This window comes from Triturus cristatus, chromosome 10 (assembly GCF_964204655.1).
Source record: "Triturus cristatus chromosome 10, aTriCri1.1, whole genome shotgun sequence".
NCBI classification, from domain to species: Eukaryota; Metazoa; Chordata; class Amphibia; order Caudata; family Salamandridae; genus Triturus; species Triturus cristatus.
Window position 1 is genome coordinate 449421080 of NC_140593.1, and position 22579 is coordinate 449443658.

A 22579-nucleotide genomic window follows, 5' to 3' on the forward strand; every position below is an offset into this window, starting at 1 on the left:
AAACACACATATATTCTGTCTCTCACTCACTTTCAGGGGTGTGTAATTCAATGAAAAATCTTCTTGTCCATGGGGAAGGTTGCTTCATAAATCTACTTGTCCTGTAACAAAATCCACTTATCCCCTTTGTGTCATGTAATGCAGCGACAAATTATGGCAGCAATCTCATTATATAACAGTCCAGATATAACCTCTCTGATTATGCAGGAGGCTCATACCATAGTAAGGTTTGAATACTAGCAATTCCCTTATGTTGCCACGTTTCCGCAGATCTACATACGGGGGCTGAAGGTAGTGGTAAGCAATAGTTCCAGGGTTGGAATGCCCTTTTCAAACTATGCAAACCTACTTACTTGCATGTTTTAAAGGGTTTCACCAACTCTTCTCTAATCTTTTCCCATACTAAAAAAGGTTGGAAATTTACTCCTGAAAATGGCAGACGTAAAACTTCTTCCAAGGTTGGGAAAAAAGTGGTAGGAGGGAAAGTGAACTTGCAAACACTCACATTTTTGCATGAGCAAATCTACACATGCATATTTTCTCATGCTAAAATGCAGTTCACAAATATTTTCAAGGAGTACTATTTCTTGGCCTACTTCTGTACATTCTTGTGAATTCACGAAAGCAGTATGTCTGCACTTAATGTAAGGACATATACCATGGGTGCACTTTTGAGACTTTCTTTAATAATTGAGCCCCTAATTAGGTCTGGCATAAACCATGACCTTTTGTGTTTTTTAAAATTCTGTCTCTCTCGCTCTCTCTATCGGCTGGCTTCACTGTGAGTGACAGCATTCTGCTTTTTCACAAGAAGCATATTGGCACACAGAGTAGCTTTGTTCAGTGAGAGGAAATACTGTGGCAATGTGTGCTTCTTGAGACCAAAATATTTTTTGCGTTCACCAATGTTTGTTATAATGGCGAGGGCCCGGCAGCTCCCACACTAATACAGTTTCACAAAAACCATGCCAAAACAAGTCATGCATTGTCAAAACCAAAAGGCTGACCACCAATTTCAGACCTACTGGCTTTGCCAATACTTGTTTATTTTTATGTTTCCCATAATCTTATTGACACGGGTCACACTGATTTTTCATTATGTATATTTTTGGGAAATACTAGCATACATCAACACATTTTACTAAACGATGCTACATTGAAATTATACCTGATATTTTACAGTAGTTTAGCTACATTTTCTTTTCCTACTAGCATTTTTTGTGAACATTTTGTTTTGAAAGCAAAGAATCATCAATCTTGTTTTCAAGCTTCTGCACATATTTGCATCTAATCAGAGAATATTCTGGGAGCATTATACATAGCCTCATATTACTAAAACTTTGAAAACATATGTACACATTTTTATACTGAAACCACTGTCATAGGACAGACGGAGCTTACAACATTTACTTAGAGTGCTCACCCTAACAATAAAGGCATTGCATGAATGTACCATAAATAGTAGTTTGGACACAAATATTACCTTAACTGCAGACAATGCCCTTCCCCGGTCCATAATGCGGTACTGTAAACTGTGCAACCAAAGGGTTTGTGCTGTAAGGGGTTGGGTCTCCTTTTCCCAAGGACAAAATACACATGAAAACTTGTTGCCCTTGACGTCGGGCTATAGGAATTCCACACCCGTTACACACACATGTACGCACATACATAAAACATATAGTGAAAAGAGAAGCCAACTGCATCTCATAATAAAATTCACAAATGTATCATCTATATCTTGCATTACTGTACATAGCTGGGCTATATTTAAATATGTATAAACACAGATACAATATACCTGTGTGCGTGTGTGTGTGTGTATATATATATATATATATATATATATATATATATATATATATATATATTCTGCTCCAAAGGTTGTCCACCAGGTGAGCAGCACTCGATCAGCAGCTTTGTTTATGATAGGCATGGACGAGGATGCGCTTGTAGAAGCCGCTCCGTAGTGGAATTGCCTGACGCGTTTCGAAGCTCCATATGCTTCTCTTCAGAGGCTTTAACGGAGACGGTGTGTGCAAACGCTGAACCTACTTCGCCATTTTCATATTGCACTCCCACCAATGGGAAGCTCAAATGAGACTGTGCATTGTGGGAAATATGGTCCGGATAGCACACAAATCTTGTCCTGTATGGACCCTGCAAGTGGACTCGTCCTCAATCCTGTTTGCCGCTGCTGGCCCACATTACTGACACGATGGTTACCATATCAGGTGGCCCCCGTGACATTGCGGGGTGGTGCAAGCTCCGCGGCAGGACGGCCGCGTGTTACATTCTGCTCCAAAGGTTGTCCACCAGGTGAGCAGCACTCGATCAGCAGCTTTGTTTATGATAGGCATGGACGAGGATGCGCTTGTAGAAGCCGCTCCGTAGTGGGATTGCCTGACGCGTTTCGAAGCTCCATATGCTTCTCTTCAGAGGCTTTAACGGAGACGGTGTGTGCAAACGCTGAACCTACTTCGCCATTTTCATATTGCACTCCCACCAATGGGAAGCTCAAATGAGACTGTGCATTGTGGGAAATATGGTCCGGATAGCACACAAATCTTGTCCTGTATGGACTCTGCAAGTGGACTCGTCCTCAATCCTGTTTGCCGCTGCTGGCCCACATTACTGACACGATGGTTACCATGTCAGGTGGCCCCCGTGACATTGCGGGGTGGTGCAAGCTCCGCGGCAGGACGGCCGCGTGTTACATTCTGCTCCAAAGGTTGTCCACCAGGTGAGCAGCACTCGATCAGCAGCTTTGTTTATGATAGGCATGGACGAGGATGCGCTTGTAGAAGCCGCTCCGTAGTGGAATTGCCTGACGCGTTTCGAAGCTCCATATGCTTCTCTTCAGAGGCTTTAACGGAGACGGTGTGTGCAAACGCTGAACCTACTTCGCCATTTTCATATTGCACTCCCACCAATGGGAAGCTCAAATGAGACTGTGCATTGTGGGAAATATGGTCCGGATAGCACACAAATCTTGTCCTGTATGGACCCTGCAAGTGGACTCGTCCTCAATCCTGTTTGCCGCTGCTGGCCCACATTACTGACACGATGGTTACCATGTCAGGTGGCCCCCGTGACATTGCGGGGTGGTGCAAGCTCCGCGGCAGGACGGCCGCGTGTTACAGAATATATATATATATATATATATATATATATATATATATATTCATTCACTGAAAAAAACTAAGCTTTTAGGGACGTTATAGTTAGTAGATGGAATTAGAAAACTTAGAAATTCACTGAAAAAAAGTTACAGGGACGTTATACTTAGGCTCAGGTTTCACTTGTACAAAACCAGTGAAATTCAGCAGTTATAGTTAGTGAGCCAACTATGCCCCCATAATGCACTGCTTATCACCTCACATATTACATCACTCATGACATGGTCAGTGACATCACTCATGACATCTCAAATGTCATAACTCATGACATCAACCAGTGACTGTGCTTTTAAAAAGTTTGTGTGTGTTAAATATATATACCAAGGTGTATTGGTGAATCAGTGGGTGTATGAGTGCCTGTTTGAATGATTCACGGGTATTTGACTGTCAGTATAAGTGAGTGATTAGGTATCTCAGTGAATGTATGGTTGTGTGAATGTCTGTTTCGGTCCGTCAGTTGTTGTCCAAGTGGCTGTATGGGTGTGTGAGTGGGTACGTGAGTGGCTGTATAGGTGATTGGTTGTCTGAGTAGCTGTATGAGTGACCGTGTGGGTGAGGGTGTGTATGAATGCCTGTATGGATGAGTGTGAGGGGCTGTATGAGTGAGAGAGTGTGTATATGGCTGTGTAGGTGAGTGCATGCGTCAGTGGTATAGGAGTGAGTAACTGGACATGTGAAAGACAGTGTAGGTGAGTGATGGGGTATGTGAGTGAGTGTACGGGTGAGGGAGTGAATGTGAGTGTCTGGGTGAGTCTGTGCTTGTGTCAGTGACTGTATAGGTGAGTGAGTACATGTTAGTATCTGTATGAGTGAGTGAATGTGTAACTGTATGGGTGAGTAAGTGGCTATATGATTGACTGTATGGGTGAGTTAGAAAGGGTGTGTGAATAGCTCTAGGGTTGACTGACTCAGTTTGTGAGTGGCTGTACAGATGTACGATGTGGATATGTTAATGGCTATATTAGTGAGTGAGTGGCTGTATGGGTGAGAGAGTGTATGTGTGCGTTCATCTATGAATTAGTGAGTGGAAGTAGAAGTACTGATATCGGTATCTAAGTGAATTTGAGAATGGTAGTGTGGAAGTTGGAGTGGGTGCATGAAAGGTTATATGGGGGTGTGAGTGGGTGTGTCAGTGATTCTGTGGATGATGTCATCAGGGATGTCATTTGAGATGTTATCAATGATGTCATCAGTGATCTTACTGACCATGTCATGAGTGATGTACTATGTGATGTCATAAGCAGAGTGTTGCGGGGTGCGAGTTATAATTAGCTCACTAACTATACCGGCTGAATTTCACTGGTTTTGTACAAGTGAAACCTGAGCCTAACTATAACATCCCTGTAAACTTTGTTTTTTTCTATGAATTTCTATGGATTTTTAAATGCTAATTCCTAACGATAACGTCCCTCTAACCTTTGTTTTTTTCAGTGAATTTTAAAAGATTTTTAAGTAGTATTTGCAGAGTGGTGGAGAAGGGGGAGGGGCCTCTGACCAGGTCTCAGGAATCCCGCTGGGTAGGACTTACAGGAGGCACCAGGAGGGCTTCTTGGCCCCCAAGGTCCATCAGGAGTAAAGTGCACTTCATCCCCCAACCAGTAAGCATCAGAAGCCACGTTTGCAGAGTGGTGGCAGAAGGGGGCGTGGCCTCCAAAGACATCTTCGCAATCTCAATGCGTGTGACTTACTGGAGGTAACAGGAGGGATTTTTAAAAATAATTTGGGGGGGGGGGCAAGTGCCCCTCACGCCCCAATTTTGGCCTCGGGGACCCCATCCTCCCAGGGCCTGGACTTATATATATATATATATATATATATAATGGGAGGAGGATGCAAGGCCCCACGTCTGAACCGATCCCGGCCCCGGGGACGCCATCCCCCGGTGCTTGCTATATTTATTTTTTATTAAAAAGGGGCCACACAGCCTGGGCTGATTTCGGCCCCATGGACCCCAACTCCCGCGGCTTGCCTCCCACTTTTTTTCCTTTGCTCTAAAAGAAAAATAGATAAAACTGAGGGGGCGCGGCCCGCATCCCAGGCCGTGTTTGGCCCTGGGGACTCACACCCCGAGGCCTGGCATCTCTACTGGGTGCCTTGGTCCCACCCAGGACACCCAGTCATTTTTGTTGGAAGCCACGGTCCGGGTAGATCCCTGCCTGCTCCCCGCGTCCTACGAGAGCCAGCAATGCTTTTGGACAGAGGGAGCTACTAACATGCAGCTCTCTCTGTCCAAAAGCAATTCTGCTCAGCTTTGTGCAAGCAAGAGCATTTTCTGCTCTTGCTTGCACGAGGCAGAGCAGTTTGCTACGGCTTGGCGGGAGCAGTGTTTCCGCCAAGCCATAGCAAACTGCAATGTCCCGGGGGTGTGCACCCCTGGACATTGCTGGAGTCAGCCTTGGGGGTTTGGGGGAGTGACATTCCCTAGGGTCATCAATGGGTCCATGATGGGGGGTCATGTGGCCCAACCTCCTTTCTTTAAATTTGCCCGGTGGTGGTCCCCGCGGCCCCCAGTATTTTTTTTTTAAATTTAAAGTCCCGGAGAGGTGCCGGTCCCCAGGGCTGGGGTGGTCCAAGAGACACCCCATTAATACAAATATAAGCCCTAGGCATAATGAGCCCAGAAAGGGGGGGGGGGGGGGGGAGAGAGGCGTGCGCTTTCCTCCATTATTAAAACAATGCCCCCGGGACCAGGCCCACCCAGGGCCTGATAATGAAAAAAAGGGCAGGAGACCCGTGCTTTGTATTTTTTCATTTTTATTTTTTACGGATCCCGCTGAAAATGTTTTTTAAAAAAGCTGAACCAGAAAGGCGGAGTTTTGTGAAAATGTCGTGAAGATTCGCCAAGCGGCGCCAAAGTTATTGGCAAAACAAAAAAGCTTTTCCTATGGAAACTTTGGTCCCAAGTAAAAGTACCTACTGGCGACTGCCAGTAGGATACAAGGATATATATATCATACTCATAATACCTATATACACGCATAGACATGATGGAGCTGAAAAGAAAAAGCACGATACCTAGACAACAGAAAATTGAGGGAGAACAAAAAGAAAAGGAGAGCACACCCTCCCTCAATAAACAACATAGTTGACTTAACATCGAGGTAGCAGACCAAAAGTATCCTAGGAGACTGTTACTACCATAATTCTGAAAGGAAACAACAGGAAAATGAAGCCTTGCCAAAAGCAGAAACTTGAATCCACACTTGGCCTAGTAGGTCAAGATGAAGAAAAACCCAACGCCTGGAAATCTCAAAAAGAGGTATCCAGTTGTGATATTCAGCCAAATCAGAAAAGTGACTGTAAATCAGACAAGAAAATATTATATATATATGTGTGTTTTAGCGGACTGGGAAGACGCCAAACTGCATATTCTACATCAGGACAGGTTCCGGTAATGGGATCATCATAAAATAATGTCAGCAGCGTGTGGCACAGCAACCTAACAACCCACTGGGGAGTGACCTGCATGTAATATTGGTGCCGACTTCCTAAGCAACTCACACGAGGAATATAGAGTGCACTACCGATACCAGCAGGCCATGCGACTGGCCACGCCCACCGGGGCGGGTATCGTGATGAATCCAGTTGCATTTAACGGACTAAGTTACTCCGCACAAATACAAAAGCCTATGACAAAGGCAGAGGACCCGAAACGCGTCGGCTATATGAACTTTTGTTTGCGCTGTCCTGCACACCCCACCCACAGCTCTCATTAAATCTGTTATCACGTGTGGGCTCTACTGTTTGAGGTAACTTTGTGGATGATAATATATATATATATACACACACACACACACACACATATGTATATATTTTAGTTCTATAAGAACACAAAGAGCAACAGACTATAAGCTCAAAAAATTGAACCTAAAAGGACTGCAATCAACAAAAAAGGGACCACTTCCGATTAGAGGAAAAAATTTCCCAACTAGGAAGGGGACATCAAACCTCCAGACAGGATAGGAGTAACTACACTCATACCCCCACAACCCTGGCATATCGAAGTATATGGCGATTAAAACTCTGAATATTCTTAAAGAAGACAAAGAACCATAGAAGTGAAAACTCTCTTACAAGAAGAAATCCCCTCACAAAATACAGGACATGGGTGTAATAACGAACCCCTGAGGGGTAAAATATCCCAGATAACTTTGCAAGCAGTGTTCCTGGAACAACCATTTTTTTTATTTTTTATTAAAGTAACACATAAGCAAAAACACATATATATGCAAGAGACAGTTAGCAATGTACACATTCACTTAATACATAAATGTTCACATTTTGAAACCCATATCCTTTCTCATCAGACCGCGCCTTATGTACGTCAATGTACAGTAGACAGGAATTACATATAATTTATATAGATCAGTGGTTAGGGGACCTCCGCAGGGGGTGGGCAGCTGCTACGTCCAAGACATTCAGAAACATGAGTTATAATAGCCGACTCTCAAACTCATACTAGCGAGTCACCAGTTTCTTGGTCACTGGTGATTGGATGTGCCAGCAAGTATGTCTGGAATGGGCCCCATATGTCCCTGGGGCGTGAGGAAGTTGGGAGCAGTTCGGCATATAAGCAAGTCTGATCCTGCCATAGAATCATGTCGCCCATCTAGTCCTTGAACTTAGGTGCTCTCCCACGTTCCCACCGACAGGAAACCGGTCTTTTTGCCAACATAAGTCCAAAGGTCACAAACTTGCGATGTTTTGCTGGCATCTGCTCAGTATAGCCGAGTAGTGCCACCAGGGGAGATCTCGGGAGTGATATGGAAACCATGTGGTCCAATGCTGTAAATATCGTGTTCCAGTATGTGTGCACGCCCAGGCAGTCCGAAGCAAGGTGGAGGAAGTCCGCTGACTGCCCTACATCTGTTGCATCTACTTGTGTCTCACAGCCCAAATTTATGTAGCTTAGCTGGAGTATAGTAACTACGCTGAAGAAATTTGTAGTGGGTGATGCGTAGGAGGCTGTTGAAGGAGATTTGTTCTGTTTGTTTACAACAGTATTCCCATTGCATGTCAGTGATAGGATGTTCCAGTTCGGCCGACCACCTGCCACGGGCAGCACATGTGGGCTAGGTAGCATCTGTGTACATGGTACGGTATAGTGTGGACACTTGATGGGAGGCTGTGGGTGTGCGCAGTACATGATGCAACTGTGTGAGCACCGCAGGCTCCAATGGATACTCTGGGGTGCAGTCTTTCATCCCATGCTGTAAGCGAGTGTATTGAAATGTTTCCATAGTTGTGGGTGGAGCATTAGAGAAGAGCTGGTGTAAGGTGCGGAATTTACCATTTATGTATAAATCGTCCCAGTAGCAGAGTTTCTGGGTCCTTGCTATCTTTCTAAACACCCCTTTCTGTAGTTGGTATACTAGTGGGAGCAATGGCGAGTATAGGCATGGTGTCTGTATTCGATCAGCAATGTGGTGCCAGGCCTTAAGCGTGCATTCCACAGAAGTGGGGCGTGGTTCCCGGGGCTTATTCGATGAGAGTATTACCCCCTCTAGTGGGATAGGATATGAAAGCCAGTGTTCGGTAGCTACATGAGGTGTATACCAAGGGGGCTGAACCAAAAATGGAAAAAGTGTGCATGAGCGCATATGTAATATAATTCGAAATTAGGTATATCAAATCCCCCCTGTGCATATGGTTGCATAAGTGTGTCTCATTTTATCCGGGGTTGTTTGCCTCCCCAGACCAGCCTGATCAGCTCCGCACGGAGGCTGGAGAAAGTGTCGCCCTGGGTCATATGGAATGTTTAAGAACAAATATAAAAATGTCAGTACGATCACCATTTTAATTAGGGAGATGCAACCCACCATGGTCAGTGGAAGGGCATTCCAACGAGTCACACAGCCAGCGACATGGTCCAATGTACGCCCATAGCATCAACTCCTCACGCTCCGTCGCAACAGTAATCCCTAGGTATCGCAACTCGTCAGAACTCCAAGCTATGGGGAAGTTTGTATCAAAGGGTGTAGCAGCAGCAGTCAGTTGGAAAATTTGGGATTTAGTCCAATTAATACGGATACCTGAAATGCCACCGAACTTGACAAATTCCCTGAGAAGTGGATTCAAGTTTTGGCGCGGCTCTTTTACATGAAGTGTGTCATCATCTGCATACAGAGATATAAGTACGGGGCGCAATAGGCATCTAAGCCCTTTCTCATGATGATGATGTCGGATTTTTGCTGCTAAGGGCTCCATTGCAAGGGCGAATAATAGGGGAGATAACGGGCATCCCTGTCATGTGCCCCGCGACAGGGTGATCAGGGACGAGACGTGACCATTTTTATTTGGACCTTAGCAGTCGGTGACGTGTATAGGAGTTGGATATAGGCCATGAAGCCAATGGGAATCCCCATACATTGGAGTATGGTGAAGAGGTAGTCCCATTAGACCAAATCAAAGGCCTTCATGGCGTCGAGGAAGACCGCCACAAGAGTCAGGTTTGGATCTACATTTTGAAGTATAGAAAAGAGTGTCCGTAGGTTATGGGAGGTAGTCCTGCCAGGAATGAAGCCGGCCTGGTCTGACAGGACTAATTTCTCCATAAGGAGCTTGAGCCGGTTGGCAATTAACTTGGCGAGTATGGCGTGAACTATACAAATCCACATAAAAATCAGTGAAGGCCTGTAGGATATCCCGACTATCTCTGTGTCGCACCCCATTGCCTCCCACCACTTCTAGGATATAGTTAGAGAAACGGGTTGGTCTAATTTCTGACGCGAGCGCTTTTCCAGGTCTTTCCCCCTCACCATATCTTCGGGCCGTAAAGTACTTGCCCCTAAATTGGGCTTCCCGATCCGCTGTAGTGGTGTAGTACGTTAGTTTGTCTCGCAGGAGTGCCCTTTGGGCGTCCGACGTCTTGCTCCACATGCTGAATTCTAGTTTCTTAATGTCGACTTCTAGAGCACACAGGTTTGGTCTTAAATCCCGTAGTACCTCAAAGCTTTTGGACATGCATGTGCCACGCATAGTGACTTTGAAAGCCTCCCAGACCGTGCCCACATACGTAACCGAGCCCTTATTTCTAGCAAAAAAGCCAGCTATCTACTCACCTATCTCCGCCTGAAAAACCGCACCCAATAGTGCCTCTAGTGCAAGTCTCCAACACTATGGGGCCGTAATTAGATTAGGTGGCATGATCACTAGGCTCACAGGTGCGTGGTCAGAGTACTTCCGAGCCATGTGCTCAACTGAATGTATCCAAGTGCTAACCTCTCAAGAACCCACCCAGTAATCCAATCGCGACCAGGTTCGGTGTCCAGCCGTGTAAAAAGTGCCCTCTCTGGTGGATGGGTGGGCATATTGCCATGCATCCAGAAGTCTGTGGTCAAGAAATAATTGAGAAAGGACATCCTGTGTGTTGTTATAGTGCTGTGAGAGAGGGTTGGACCTGTCTAGGGAGGGGCATAGGGCAATGTTAAAATCTCCACCCCGTATGATGTGAGTGGATCCCACATTAATTATCTGTCCCCATAAAGCAGTGAAAAATTCTGGGTTATCCGTATTTGGCCTAAAACAGCAGGCGAGAGTAACCAATTGTGTGCCCAGTGTACCCCAAATTAAGCAGCTGCGACCGGAAGGATCACTGTACGTGCCTCCAGTTATATAGGGTGTGGTCTTTTTAACTAATATGAGTACTCCGTGAGTACGTGGAATAAGAAGAGAACACCCTAGCCGAAGCCCATTTACTGCCAAAACACGAATCACGCCGTGGATCTATATGTGTTTCTTAAAGCATTGTTATCTGTACATTATGTCTGTCTAAATACGCCAATATTTGCCGGCGTTTGCGGGGGTCCCCAAGGCTTCTTACATTTCACGTAATCAGTTTGATTCGTAAAGGTTCAATGTTTGACGACATTACCAATGAGATTTATGGTGCGAAGGTAGGGTTGTGTGGTATTGCGTGTGACTTTGTGCACAAAGTGTGTATATGGTCCACAAGAAGTAAACATGGTTATATGTTGCTGTCTCTGAGGCGTAAATGCATACATCAACATTCCCAACCCTAACCATCCCCCCCAACATGTTCCCTTGCATTTCGGCAAATATCAAATCCCCTTCCCTTCCCCACCCACAACAGCACCCCAATCGTGCCGGTACTCAAGTGCCCTCCCATCTTCCCCAAACTTCAGAACCGTACTATGCAAAAACTAGTAATTTCAACCCAGTAGGGTAAGTCACAGTGAAAAAATAGATGATAAACAATAAAGGGGATCTCCCATGTCGGGGGGCGCCAATGAGCTGCAACAGCCCTTCCCAAGTTCCAACTCCACTGCATTGCAGTTCCCTTATTTCCCGTTGTGAGGGGGGGGGGGCACACAGCGGTAAGGGAAGGGTGCTTGGCGAAGTCTATTGCAATTCTACCATTATATGAACAAGAGGAGCATATGAAAAAAATCTAGAGGGATAGCCCTCGCTCTGCAATCATGCAGCATATGTAGTATGTAAAGCCCATAGGGGCACTTAGCTGTCCGTGTTCGTCTTGTAGGCGTGGCAATACAGCATGAGGGGCGAGCTCAGTCTCCGCCCAGTGGGAATCAGGGCGGCTGGAACACCGCAGCCCAGTTGGATCATCCAGCTATCCCCCCATAGAGGGAGCAGGAGCCCTCACATCCTCAGCTGGTACGGAGAACAGTTTGTAATCAAGTTAATCCGAAGTTGGAGATGGAGATCTGGAGAGGCGTTCCTGTCGTGGTGATCTACGCTGCGTTGATTTCAGAAAATCTTCCACTTGCTGCGGGGTACTGCAGAGGATTTGTTTCCCATTATGCATAATCCGGAGCCGTGCAGGGTACATGAGAGCATATTCGACCTGAGCCTTTAGAAGTTTGAGCTTTACTAGCAGGAATTTCCATAGCGCCTCCTGCACCGCCAGAGTAAAGTCCGGGTAGATGGTAAATGCATTCCCCTCGAAGTGCAGGTCTTTTAGTTTCCGAGCTTTCCTGAGGGCCACATCGCGATCACGATAATTTAATAGGCGCTCAATATAATCTTTCATACGCCGGGTGTTGGTGCTTTCTGGTATGCCAATAATTCGGATGTTGTTGCGACGGCTTCTGGCCTCTAAACCTTCATTTTTGGCAGTAATGACTTTCAGTATTTTATATATCTGTGACATCTACTTCTGCATTTGGGATGTGGCATCCTCATTATCCGATATCCGTCATTCTGCCACTTTTATTTGCCCATCATGTTTGTCGACTTTCTGCACAAGAAAATCCAGTCTATTGTTTATGGTGTCCATTTCCCAGAAAGATCACTGAGACTATGTTTCATAGCCAGGAGTAACGTTTTAACATCATCTTCCGGGGTCGGCGAGGGGGTGTGAAACTGGTCAATGCTCGGGTGTCCAGAATCTGCCGAGGTAGATCTAGTAGAGGCTTTTTTGTTTTCAAAGGTGAGACGGGGCTGGCAGCCATCAGGTTTGCCCATCGTGAATTGTGGTGTCAGAGCTACTGTTCTGCTTCCTTTGTCTGCAGTCGGTGCTTTTGCTTCCTCATTTCGTTTGTTCCCTGCTTTTTTCCGGCGTTCTCCTTGCAGTCTTGTTCAGATTCTTAGCAGATCAGTGGGCAATGCCCAGTGAGAAGCCTGGTATAGGTAGTTCCAAGTCAGGGAGGAATGGATCCTACAGTACCCGACACAGGGATGAGTACAAGTTGCACCAGTTTGATCCTGTTAGACACATGTGTCGGGGCTACCAGGATTGCACAAGCATGCCACCTTAAGACACAGCAGCAGCTTCATGTAGCGGAGAGCAGGCCGGTCAGATCAATAACAGCTCTGTAAGCCTGTGGGGTCCATGTGATGCTGTATCGCAGGAAGTTATCCCCTCAACAGAGTCTGGTGGGCCCACGCCTGTGAGGTTAGCAAGCAAAGTACTAGGTCGGGAAAAGGTTGACGTCTTATCGTGGATTGCTGTCCAGACCCCACTAGCTCACCAGTGGGGCTGACACATAGAAGATTGTATAACGTCTGCGCACCTCCGATCCCTTCCGCTTCGCCAAGTGATTTCTAGGCAGTCTCCAATGGTCTCTGCCCGCCGTTGCCCTTGCATTCAGAAGCAGGCCCCAGTCAGTCGTGGTGGTTTCGCGCAACTCAAAAGCAGGCCGTTGCACCCGGGGGCCCAGCTCAGCATCGTCAATTGCCAGCACCGCTGCAGTATTGGAGGGGCAGGCCGGCACGGGACGGAGACGCCGTTGTGGTCGCAGGCTTACTGGCAGAATGGGGTCTCCGTCTCATTGGAGGACCCCCTGGTCACCACCGCGGGCAGCACAAAGCATAGCAATGATGGCGGCAGCCCATCAGAGGCGCTCCGCCTGTGTTGGCCAATATACTCGAAACCCCACATTAGCATGCAGCATTAGGCATAAACGGTGGTCTCACAGGAGGTCCCCCGGGCTGACAGGGGCCAGCTTAATCTCCCGCAGTAACAGTCGCGCGCGCCAGGAGCGGAAGGAAAATGGTGCAGATGCTCGCGTCTCCCTTCACCGTCTTACCACCACAGCTGCAGGGGGGTCCCTCCACATTCAATTTCCCCCATATGATATTTCCGTTCCTCACCGCTCTCAACAATATTCCCAATGGTGAGCCGGGAAGCAGAGCACACAGTTCAGGGCCTGCCGCCACGTGGGATCCCCAGGGCTCCGTTAATCTCTCACACCGCCCTATGGAACCAAAGCAGTGGCGCCTCGTCTCCCGCAGCCAAGATTTGGCTCCAGCGGCACCACCGTACACTGGACAGACTAGATTTTTACACCATGTCTGCTGCAGCTCACGAGGAGTAGGAATCACCGCTTTGCAGCAAGATCTACAATGGTAGTGTAGGATAAATGCGGGATTTAGGTCGCCAAGCCTCCAGAGCCTCACGTGTGTGACCATCTTGGATGTGTGCCACCTAGCGCTCCCCCGTTCATGGAACAACCATGAAGAACTTAAGTAGGCAACAATACAACCCCCATAAAATGGAGGTAACTATTGCTAATATAAGCATTCAGAAGAATACAAAATAGAAACCTTTACCCTACCATATGTAAAGGCTCTAAGACAGAGGTTTACAAATCAAGGTAACAATAGCCACTGCACAGGCAAGGAACGCAAAACATGGCAGAGCTGGTATAACCACCATCAAGAAAAGTAGCAGAACCTTAGCAAAATTCACCTAAAAGAAACCCAGCCAGTGCACTATAGGAATTTAATGAAAGGTGCAGCCTGCCCAAAAATAGCAAAAAGAACCGATGAAGAACAGATCAAAAAAGAATGTCCTAGTGGGAACCTCAGACAGGTCAGAAACGTAAACCACCGAGAAGAGCCCAAACTCCACCGAAGTGGAAACTCAGAGTAACCAAAAAGTACACGCATGCTCTCTGTAGAGAAGCTCCCACCAAAGGCATAAACAAGACGTCCCTATAAGAGACACTGAAAGTCAAAAGTAATTCTTACCAGCATACCGAAATGCTTGTAAAGGAGCAGGTGACATAGGTAAACTTCCTAACCTGAAGAAAATACCACAAGTAAATGACCTCATGAGCATGAAGCCCATCATCAGAGGAAAAAGGGAAAGAAATTCTATTCAACAGGTATCCCAGGTATCCTCTTAACACACAAAAAAGCGGACATAACCTGTCAAAGACAGTATTGAAAAAATAATACCTGCTAACCGCAGGAACACCACATCTGGTGTCACAAACAGGCAGAATCTAGACAACTATGGCACTGCCATAACATGGCCAGCCTTGTAAGAAATAAAAGATCAACATCCCCCATACAAGCCAAGTATAAGGAAAAAAACCTAAAGAGGAGACAATTAGAAAGAGTGAAATTAGGACTGTTTCACCTCGACTGTCGCGGAAACGCCACAGAGCCGAGTCGGCCTCGGCACTGAAAAGATGGGTGTCATCAAAGGGCATATCAACCAAAGCACCTTGGACAGCCTCTGGAAGGCCTTAAGTACGCAACTAGGCATGATGACATAGCGACACAGAGAATGCCATAGCCCAAACTCACTGAATCAGTGGTATCCATGCCACATCTAATGTCAAATTTAGCTGTCAGCTGGCTTCCCCGAATCAACTGATCAAGATTGGATCAGAGGTCATCTCGAATTGATGGCAATATAGGTTGTAATGAATCCCACAATGTGAGGGGAATAATGCCCAAGAACACAAGAAGTGCTCATGGACATCAAAGCAGAACTAGTAGAAGAGAAAAATGCATGCCACACATATCTTGTCTCCTGAATCTCTGTCCGGTGGAACTTTAGGGAAAGAATCAATATTCTGTGAGGCTGAAGAGGCCTGTACCACCAAACTATGAGAAGCAGGATGCCTGAGGAGACAAGTCGGATCTCCAGGGTCAAGAATGGCCCCAGGGACCACTGTAACAGGTTTAGTCCAAGTGCCCAACAAAATGTCGACGTCGATCTGGAGGATCAGTAGACTCTTCCACAGAAGGAAGAGTTAACTCCAAAACCATAACCACTTTCCTTAACATGTCCGCAAAAGAGGAGCTAGGAGGATAAAAAGTCCAGAAGCTGGGGAAGACTCTAACTCACTAGCTTCAACTAGTGCAGATAGCCAATTCTCCTCCATAAAAGGCAGAACAGTATCAGATATAGGCTGCAAAAGCCCAGACTCCTCCATATCATCACCTAGATGCCTCGAACTCGAGAGGAGTTAGAGGAATGGCTTTAATCAACACCTTTGCTGTAGTCAGCTGATCGAGGAAAGACACTGAAGGTGGAAACTCCAAAGGGATGTGCCCCGGCGCGGAAACGGAGATGGCCGATATTGGCTGGCGCCGATCCAATAACTCAGAGGGCCCATCTGACAGCAAGGGCGAATGCGCCGGCGTGGTTCCTCTCACCTCCATGGGGCTCAACGGCACTCCAGGGGAAGGTGAAGACCCAAAGATAAGATGTGGAGAGTTATAATACTTTCTCATCCGGGTAATCGATACCCCGGCTCCCGGAAAGACAGGGAGGCGCAGAGCAGAGTCATGTGTGGTCTCCTCAACCAGTGAACGGGAGAAGCCGTGATAGACGGAGTCTGTACGTGGGAAAGTCGGGAAGGCCACAACTTCAACCGCCCGTACTTACCTTGGGATGCTGATGGGGAGTGACGCCCCCATAAACGGCTCCTGGAACGGTCCTGCTTACGGACCTTAGAGCGGGAAGGAGATCAAGGTCAATGAGAAGTCTCCAAGGACCATGCTAGCCGCGCAACCAGGAGTTTCATTCAACATTCCTTGAGCACCTTCGGCTTCAGCTTCTGTCAGGAGCTGCAATCTTCGGACTTGTGTTGTTCTCCCAAACACCATTGCATCCAAACAGAATGAGGATCCATAGCCGACCTCTGTCACTGTCGAAGTAGGCCAGAAATCAGCCTGAAGAACCGCCTCTCCTGTTCTGCGTTACAGTGCAGAAACTAAACTGACATCCCCTCGCCGGAGGGGACTTATATGGCTCCGCTGATGTAACAACTGGAGTCAACATCAATAAGGAGTCGTACAACGCTGTCTCCCGGTGCACAGAGATACTGCTAAAAAACAGGATTCAGACTGCCGCCTGGAGAGAATTCAAAAGTTAAGGATTCTGCAGCTAGATGTCTCTATGAGATTCTCTAATCAACACTGAAATTAATCTTTATGCTAAAATCCTCGTTAATCGGCTGCAATTCGCTTTACCATACTTAATTCACCGCAATCAATGTGGTTTTACGCCTGGGTGCAGCACGAGACACTGCATAAGAAGGGTTCAGATAGCACTCTCCAGGTTGGGTGTATCCCATCCCCCAGCAGCGCTACTTCTTCTATACTTGGAAAAGGTGTTCGACACGGTGGACTGGTCCTTCCTCAAGCCTGTGCCTGAACACGCCAGTCTAGGGAAGTACATGAGGCGTCTTATCAGTAAACTTTAACACCAGCAATTTGCACAGGTTCAGGTCAATGTTCACTGTCGGATCACTTCCCTATCCAGAGCAGCTCATCCGTTGCAATGTCCCACTCAGCGGGTGGTTGTGGGATGGAGGGCCAGAGGGGGGTAATCGCTCTCTATGTGGATTATCTTCTACTGCAGTCTTTTCCAACCAGTAGTTCGTGAGCGACTGGTAACTCTCCAGCTACTTGTGATTAGCTCTCCTGCATGCAGCCCAGCCTATTAAATTAGAAGCTTTTGCTTGGCTGAATTTATATATGTAAATCGAAATAGAAAAATGCATTTTCAAGACAAGAATGTGTGTATTTTAAGAACTCAATTTCCAAAATAAACTTAAATCTAATATTTAGGTGTTGATTGATACAACATTTGAGACTATTTATTAACATTACCTTGGCAACAGTGGCATTGCAGCTATGGCTGTTATGTATTATCCATGTAGAGGCACTTCAAATTGATAACCCCTTTTTTTTACATGACTGCTGGCAACTCTGCACTGAGGTGCTCACTGCTGCTAATCTTGTATATGTTGAGCACTAATTTATTCTTGTCTGATTTAGTCACCAGTAACAACACTAACAATAATAGTAGCACAGCATGTTTTAAATTTTTTTTTAACCATAAGTAGCTCTTATTACGTAAAAGGTGGAGACCCCGGTTCTTCTCTGTTTGGACGACCCTCAGACTTCAGGGCCCGATGTCTCAAAATCCTTGCATTATTTGGCGAGGCCTCCGGTGAACACATCCAAACCTCTACTGGTCCTGATCAGAGGCGAAGCCAGCGCCCACTCGTAGTAGTCCGATATCCCGGTGAGGTGCCTCCCCTTCAAGTATGTGGGGTTTCACATCTCCTGTTCCCTGACCTCACAAGAAACCTTAACTGGACCCCGTTAGTGTCCAATATGAAAAGCAATATCCAGAAGTGGTCACAGCTTCCCCTGCAATCCGATGGGCCCTAGCGCCCTCTTCAAAATGAGGATTCTCCCTTGCTTTCTCTACATATTCTAAACACTTTCCACCCCAATTCCCCAGCGCTGGTTTCACACACTTAACTCCTCTCTTTTCGTTAGTCGGGCAGCCGTTCCCGAATTCTATTTCGCAAAGGCCTACAATCTCCGTATGATGGTGGACTGGGGATGCTGGACCTCAAATGTTATTAATTGGCCTCCCAACTAATTGTTGTTAACAACTGGCTTAGTGGTGGGTGGGATGATCCAACATATCAAGGAGAGCTTTCTTCTTTAGGATTTGACCACATTCTAGATATGCCATATGGTGCAGCAGTACCGTGCAGCGTGCCTGACATCACTCGTGTGAGCTTCCTTTGCTGGAGATCCAGGCTGAGATTCCTAGTTTGGAACGGTAAACTGACAGGGACAACACCCTTATGGAGGGGTTGCTGGCTCCACCACTCAGCCAGTTTAGAGGGCTTCCACAAATGGGATATGATTAGCATCACAGTCCTTGAGGATGTCTAGTCGCGGAAACAAATTTTGCCCTTTCGAGACATACAGAACCGCTACAATCTTAATTGAACACAATTCCATAAATATCTGCAACTACCCCACGCACTCTTAGCTAACATCCCACCGGACACTGAAGTCCTGGAATTTGGGCCCCTGGAGGACAAACTGCCGATGGGTCACATTGATAAAGGCGCAATCTTCCAAATGTATTTATCGATCATTGGTAACACCCCACATGGTTTTGACACACTCCAACTTAGTTAGGAGGGCTGGGTTTGTGAGCTCGATGAGGCAGATTGGCGAGAGGCCAGGCTGTCTCCGCGTGTCAAGAATTCCTGTCATACAAGGGAAACACGCCCTTATGTAAACAGGAGAGCTGTTACATAACTCAAGGGAAACACGCCCTTATGTAAACAGGAGAGCTGTTACATAACTCAAGGGAAACACGCCCTTATGTAAACAGGAGAGCTGTTACATAACTCAAGGAAAACACGCCCTATAAAGGGAGGAACCGGGAGGTACAAGGCTGTCGGATATTGTGTTTACACCGACGTACCTGCTTCGTGAAGAGCAGTGTTCCGGAGTGGTGCTCCAGTAAGGCAAGAACGGAGGTAGGTCGAGTCGTTACTCCCTGGGCCGTGTCTTGCCCCATCGTCACCTGTGAAGGACCCGGAAGCTCTACCGGTCAACCATTGAGCTTCGCTTTTTGACTCGGCTGAGTCCAAGCGCAGTGGCGCTTTTGCTGGTTGGAGTCGTAACTCCCAGCCCGACCAGAGACACAGGGACTGCCAGCTGTAACGCACACCAGGAGGTGTTTGCCGCGTTACAGACTCGGAAGTCCACAGGATCGATCGAGCGGCTGCTCTCGGTTCAGTCTTCTTGCTTGTGATTGGGGTATCGGTGACGCATCACCAGGAGGTGACTCCGCGTCCCGGTGCAGTCTGAGGAAGAGGTTGAGCGGCTGCTCCCTTCAGGTAGAGACCCCGGCTGGGTGTTTCCCTGACTCCTCGATTCTCCCCAACACTCTTCGTGCCCCTCACAGCCTACCGATTGGCATTGTCGGCCATTTCATTTCTGCCCTCTGTTGGCATACGCCGGGATCGGCGTATATGCAGAGGACGGTTAGGACCATCCGTGCTGTGGGCTGGTAACGTACTTAGCCTGGAGGATTCCAGTGACTATAACTTTTGTTTGTTCTTTGTATTTTATTTGCCTTCATTAAAAGAACTAACCCTTCACAAGTGGTTGCGTCCTCATTGTCGTGTCTGTTAAACGATCCTGAGACGTTCAGGGCGTTACACCGCGCATGTTGTCTATCTCTACATGCCTTTGGCTGATTCAATTAAATTACCTACACATGACGTATTTCACCCTGATAGGCTTACACCATGCCATCGAGATCCCCCAACCTGCCTGCTTCCGCTATTCTGAGGATCCAGCTGACTTTTACCATGTAGTCTGGACTTGTCTGATTATCTCCACATATTGGCAGCAAATACACAGGGAGCTTTCAAAGGTCTTGGGGTGGGACCTTGGCCTGACCCCCAGGGTGGCCCTGCTGGGTATGGCTGATTAGGTTGGTGGCTCCTGGGCTGCCCATACACTTGTGGGTGTTGCCACATTGGATGCTAAGCAGGACGCTGCCTGGAGATAGAACTCCCAGAACGCCCGTTCCTGGCCGAATGGAGAGCCTGCTTGAGTGGACTGGTGCGCTCAACTTGAAAAATCGATTTATATTGCACAAGGCTGTCCACAGAAGCACAATAAGATAGGGAGGAGGTAGGTGGCATACTATGGTTGGGGGGGATGTGATTTGTCAAGTGGTTAATTATAATGTGAAAGTGAGATCAAGCTGTAATTGTACTTTACCTGGTGGATTTCAAAAGCTAATAAAATGTTGTTACCCCTAACTTATATATATATATATATTTTTTTTTTTAAGTAATGGCACTGAAGAAGTCTATGAAGACACTGAAGAAGTCTATGACGATAAAAAAAAAAATGTGTCCTCAAAACTATGGAATGATCAAAACTGTAAAAGGTTCTTATGATAATATAACAAGGTCATACTAGGTCACAAATATCAATGCATATTTACAACTAAAAATAATAAAAAAGGCACTAAAAAGAAGAATAGTTGACTCTTCTGGAGAGTGAGAATGCAGAACTGTATGAGATCTTCACTTTCAATATATGGATTGGTGTGAATGTGATCTCTTCAACTCTTGCCAGGAGTTCTTGAATTTCTGTAAGGAATAGTTTTTTAGCCTCACATGCACAGATGTTTGGGATCGCGGAGGTGCAGGCTGAACTGGTATATGAGGCAAGGCTGATGTTGTAGGTGCCGGAGGAGCAGGCTGGGGAGCGACAGGTGAAAAATCAGGTAGCGCCGAAGAGGAGTAGAAGAAGTGAACCAGAGGAGTAACTTCACGTGAAGGAGTGCAAGCCTGTGAATACTCCGAATCTGATGTAGCCTGCAACTTCCTCATTTTCAACTGGTGGACCAACTCCGTAGACAGTTGAAAGTATAGGACGGTTGTGCTTCCACCCATTATGTTCATTAGTACTACAATTGAACATGGCAAAACTATAACCTATATTTATAACATCCTTTTTAAAAGATGCAATAAACTATATTGGTTAATAAGGGCTTGTATCAACTCTGGTAGAAATATCAATTCTAACTTTAGAACCTTCATATGCTGAAAACCACACAGACCAAGTGCAGTTCTTAACAACTGTGTTAGCAATAAAACATAACACCAGTAATGACTTTCAAGTGGATTCAATTCTAAAGAGTACCCACTGCCCCAAATGTGTGCACAATATGAATGAGGCAATTTTAGCATGGAATAACTGGTTTAAATTTAAAATCAGGTTTTGAATCGCATTTCAACTGGATTCCGTGCACTCAATAGTAAACTAAGTAAACATCTCAGTTACGAGATGCTCCACCAGTAATAAAAATGTTCTCAGCAAAGAGCGTTGATGCACGTTGAAGCCAGTTCTGTGATATATTAGTACAATACATAAATAGTTTTTTTAATTTTTTTATCCTAAATCACCCAGGTGAATATCTCAGATAGGATAATTACTGCACTTTTAGTGTTGTCTCCAGTTAGGAATAAAGCTCGGCAGACACTTGGTTGTGACACCCAATCTCAAGTTTTATTGACCAACATAAAACATTAGGTACAAATCAAAACTGATTTCTGAATTCTTGCTGGGGTGTTTGTGGGAGTTTAAAGAAGGCCTCTTGCTCCTGAGAGGATTTTAGTTTCCACAACATCTCCTTCATCAGCCTGGCTTGGCAGATTTGCAGGGTTCTTTACTCAAGAGTAAAGCTCAACTTTTTCTTTATTTCATCTGGGGGTTCCTCCTCAGGGCATCACATGGTCTCCATCAGTTCATAAGAGAGCAGGAAAGAAAAAGAATCCAATTAGTCTTGTCAGTGCTGCTTATATACTTCACCATATTCACCCATTGCTTCTTCCTCCTAGAAGGACACCCAGGGCCTCCTCGCATTGGACACTGACTTGCCTCAGTCTTTCGGTAATCACATCTTCCATGTAGAGAAGAGAGTGCGCTGTGGGTTCTCTGTAAACACAAACACTGGTGCATCCAGAGGGAAGATGCGTGATTATGAAAGCTGAGACTCTGGGAGACCTACGCCGATGCCCAGGAGCGGCCAATTTGCCCGTCTGAGCATCCCAAAGAGGTTGGGTACTCAGCACAAAAAGCACTGCTTAAGAGGACAATCTGCTTTCTCACATGTTGAGGAAGAAAAGAGCACAGTTGTCAGCAAAGTGGACCGTCCTGTCAGGGAAAGACGCGAAACACACCAACATGGCAGAAAGACAGGTTTGATCAGGCAAAATAATGGTGCCGGATTGTGAGTGAGGAATGTTTCACCTTCTCCCTAAGAAGGACTGTAGGTACTAGGACCAAAAGGATGCAAACTTAGAACTGGACAAGTTATTGGTACCCACAGTCTG

At 46.3% G+C, this 22579-nt stretch overlaps 1 protein-coding gene across 2 annotated transcripts in view; it reads right to left on the minus strand.

Moving 5' to 3' along the window:
- EPC1 (enhancer of polycomb 1) overlaps positions 1 to 22579 on the minus strand; it is a 1219015-nt gene that overhangs the window by 863514 nt on the left and 332922 nt on the right. The window lies entirely within an intron of this gene.